The 4255-nt window shown below is 50.5% G+C and overlaps 2 non-coding genes across 2 annotated transcripts; one reads left to right on the plus strand and one right to left on the minus strand.

The window, feature by feature from the left end:
• Positions 1-3: 3 nt before the first annotated feature.
• On the plus strand, positions 4-75 carry TRNAP-CGG. Its single transcript has one exon. It is a non-coding gene; the product is annotated as a tRNA-Pro (tRNA).
• A 585-nt stretch (positions 76-660) lies between these two features.
• On the minus strand, positions 661-732 carry TRNAP-AGG. Its single transcript has one exon. It is a non-coding gene; the product is annotated as a tRNA-Pro (tRNA).
• Positions 733-4255: the final 3523 nt, after the last annotated feature.

Raw genomic sequence — 4255 nt, forward strand, 5'->3', positions numbered from 1 at the left:
AGCGGCTCGTTGGTCTAGGGGTATGATTCTCGCTTCGGGTGCGAGAGGTCCCGGGTTCAAATCCCGGACGAGCCCAGGCTCTGAGCTTTTTCTTAAACCTATAAATTAAAAGCTTTTTCTTTTTCACTCAGGCCATTTAGCGGTTTATATTCAACAACTCCAGCCTAGAGCTCGAACGTTGATCGCCTTAGTCGTGCGAAGCAGGGCAGCGAATGGGGTCGATTCGTACAAATATATGATTGCCGTGCGTCCGAGAGTGAGGCATGGCAATTGCTTATAACCCTTCAAAACACACGTGCTTGCAAAAGAGACGCCTCGTGCAGAATCCGGGGGGCACCCCAACCCCTCCTAACCGGAGCAGAGGGCGCCTGAGTTAGCAGGTCCCAGGTGAGGGCGGGCCAAGCTCCTCGCCCAGCCCCGCGGGCGGTGGACGTGCCCGGCTTGGGCAAGGGTAAGGCTCACCCACCTGCAGGCAACCCAGGTCGCACGCTGCGCTCCGGAACCGCCGCGTCTGTAGTGTTTTCATGTTACATCTTTTAATGGTATTTAAATGTAGAGTGCGCCCTCGGTTCAGGAAGTTTCATCTTCGTGTTTTGCAACAATACGTGTTTATAAGATGTATTTATTTAGAAATTTTAAATTTTTTAAGGAAAGAAAAGTGGGCTCGTCCGGGATTTGAACCCGGGACCTCTCGCACCCTAAGCGAGAATCATACCCCTAGACCAACGAGCCGGTGTGCTGCGCTGTCGCCGCCATGACAAAGGAATGTGAAGCTACTTGGTCCCGCGCCCCCAAGCGGTTATTTTTATAATGGTGTTTATCTTCAGTTCTTAAAATTCTATGGTCAGTTTTCTATTTTATTTTCCCTTTTGATATTTGCAAATCAGTGACACAAAAGAAAAGTGTCGTTGCTGGTGTAATATTTACCTCTTATTTAAAAAACCAGAATTCTGTGTATATTCGTGACTAACAAAGTGCATGAGTGTGTGGCAATGCCTGTGGCAGCCAGATTCCAGGCTCTACTTTACTGAGTTCTGGTTGTTGCAGTTTCCAATAACAGTAAAATTGTCGGTTTCTAGCCTGCATGTTATCCTAGTGTTCAAAGCACCATCTTTCCAGCCTTGTGAATTCCCATCTCTGTTTTTACTCAAACTGTTGTCTTCAGCTGGAAAATCTTTTTCCTTTTGCATAAATCCCCAAACTCTTACCTTTTCAGAAAAAAAGATACTTTAACATATTAAAACCAACTGTATATGTCTCCTTTCATCACAATTTGCTGGAGGCCAAGACTCCAACACCAACAGTGAATTATATAATTGGCGACCAATTTTATAATTGGTTATAATTGGTGCCCAATTGTCCCAATATCTTTAAGGGCATGGCTTATTTATTGCATTTAAAATTTTTAAATAGTATTGAGGTTTATGCTAGCAAAGCCAGCACTCAATGAATAATTGCCAAATGACTGTAATTTGTTTCAAATTCACTAACAATGTAAATGTTGGTACTTGGACAATCAGTAATTATGAAGTGTCACTCTAGCAAATAAGTAACCAGATAGGAAACAATAAATAGGGTGACTAATCTAAATAGACCTATTCATTTATTTTATTTCATATGCCATTCGTCAGCTTATTCATTTGTTCCCTAGCTCGTTTATTCAACAAACACTGAGAAGCTCTTCGTGCCAGACACTGAATTGTCAGCTTTCTCCCTGTGGTTTGACACCAGTAAATCACTGTGTGGAGCTCTAACGTTCAGCCCTGCCCCAGTTTTATTTGAAACTGTCCTCTACTTCCCCTCCTACTCTTTCCTTCTTATTAGAGCTCAAGGCAAAGAGGATAATACACTTTAAACTGTTAATCAGTTCTAGATGCCCGAACAGTTTACTCCTCAAACCTAACAAACGTGCCCCGAAAACTTAAGAAGTTTATATTTCCCCAGAATGAGGAAACTACAAAATATAACTTACGTGAAATAATGAAAACTTCAGATTTCTGAGAACCCCAGTCTCTGTAGTTACTGAGAGGGCTCTATGCTCTCCTTTCCCACTTGAACTTGCTAGAGTTTATTACCATCTTTTGGGGTTTTCTTTTTCTTCCTCCAACTTCTCTCTAGTGATTGAAAAAGCGTTTGCCTTTTACTCTGCAGGCTCCCGAGAGGATCTCATTTGCCCCTCACAACAGAGATGCAGGAAGACCGACAGGAACAAAACTCAAGATACCAACTGCCTGACTGGCGGTGAGAAACCTCTCTCTGGTCAGGGGAATGCCTGTGGCCCCTGCAGGAGGCATCCGTCCCCAGTGAGGGGAGGTGGTACAGAGATGGTTGCAGGGCAGGGCAGACAGGGTCTCCAGTCACAGCGAACAAAGAAGCCTGGTGCCATATCCCCCATAACAATGAACACCTCCCAAGGTCCCCATTACTCCGGGTACCCAACGGTGCCTCTGTGCCCAGAGACATCAGAGCCAGTAAGACTCTTTCAGATTCTCAAAAATGTGTAATAAACATGCAACCCTTCTCCTGAACTAAGATGTTCTTTCCATAGAAATATCAATGAAACTGGTTTAGCTCAGGCAAACCTTTCTCCCTGTGGTCTGGAATTCACCTTTAACTCTATCTGATATTTATCCCTTAACCGTAAAATTCTGTGTTCCAGGAACCTGGGTATCCTCGCCCACGGACCACAGATTTCCAACTGTCCTCTGTCAACAGGTCTCAAAACACATGGAGGGAGGGAATGCCAGTGAGAATGCAGAGGGTGAGGAGGGTTCCGCCACAGTCACAAAGATCTATTGGGAACTTTGGTGCCGGTCACCGTCTTCCTACTGTCTCCCGCTAGTCCCAGCTCTAGAAAACCCTGCTCAGATATACTCGTCAACACCAGATGATCCCGAGTGCCCCTTATCTCAACCCTAGGAAGAGAAAGCAAACGCCCTGAGGGTCCCCAAGGTAGACTCCTTCTTAGTGTGGACTGTAGGGAGCAGGAACCCAGGGGGACCCAGGGGCCAGGGCACAGGCAACCATCAGCCAAAGGCCTCTGCATGTGACTGTCCTTATTGCTGATTCTTGGGGGGGTGGGGGGCTCTCCCCCAAGGAGCCCATTCCTTTCAGAGGCAGCAGCCCTTTACCAAGGACCCTTCTGACCTTCTTGGAAGCCTCCCTCCCAAGCCACCGTGTTGCCTCCACTGCTCCAGCTGGAGAGGAGTTTCCAGGATGGAGGAGGAGGTGCTGAAAGGAGGAGGGCTGCTGAATGATCCTGGGGCGCACAGTCATGGTTGGAAGTCAGGGGTTTTGTTTTTGTTTTTTCCATTTACTCCCTTGACAGACGGGTGAGAAACTGCATGCGAGGACAGCGCGGTGACAGCCACCTCGCGTGGCCTTCTCTCTTTGCAGCCGCTGCAGACGAGCTCGGTAACGCTCACCTGTTCGTTCAACAGGCACGTCCTACCTCCTGACGGCCTGGTGTTCCTCATCGTGGAAACATTTGCTCCGGATGCATGTTCGTCCGCCGGCCACTACTGAGCGGACGCCTCTGCGGGACCACCTGCTGCCTCCACGGGGGGAAGGGGGGCTCTGCCCAAGTTCTGCCGTCGCTTTTCCGACCTGTTCCTCCAATCTCGTCTAACCGTGTTTCCTCCCTCACGCTCCCCGCCGCCCCCGGTTTCACCGCATCTCTCTCCTCTCTGCCCCCCGCTTTCCCTTGGTCAGCGGTTCCGGGGACCCTCCCAACACTGTCCAGTCTTTACTGGGCAGCCGACGCGCGCGGCCCCTTCCTGGGCCAAGGTGACCCCGCTCAGCGGGGCCGCGCGCACCGGGGGGTCCGGGTGGGAACGCCCTCATCCCCGTTTTTGTTGACAAACCCGGTGACGTTTTGTTGGCGAAAGCAAAGCAAACAGGAAGCGCCCTCCTTTGTGTCCCAGGCGGTAGGGGAGCTCCCGGTTCTCGCCGCTCCTGCAGCCCAAGGGGTTCCCCAGGGGAGGGGAGGCAAGATGGAGACTGCTGGAACCAGAGGTCCCGGAGGCACAGCTCAGACATATCCAGGCCGGGCGTGGGGACCGGGCAGGGGGAGGTGTGTCAGGGCCATTGAAACGAGTCCCCCCGCCGCCCTTACTGACTTTGTCACTAAACTGCGGTTCCCGTGGGTGAGGCTCACAGAAACCGGGAAGAGCGGACGCAGGGGCGGGACCCCCGGGCAAAGACCCGCGACGAGGAGACAATGGGGGGAGCGGTGGGTGGGACCCTGGAGAGGCGG

The sequence above is a fragment of the Myotis brandtii genome, unplaced genomic scaffold (assembly GCF_000412655.1).
Source record: "Myotis brandtii unplaced genomic scaffold, ASM41265v1 scaffold64, whole genome shotgun sequence".
In the NCBI taxonomy this organism is placed as follows: Eukaryota; Metazoa; Chordata; class Mammalia; order Chiroptera; family Vespertilionidae; genus Myotis; species Myotis brandtii.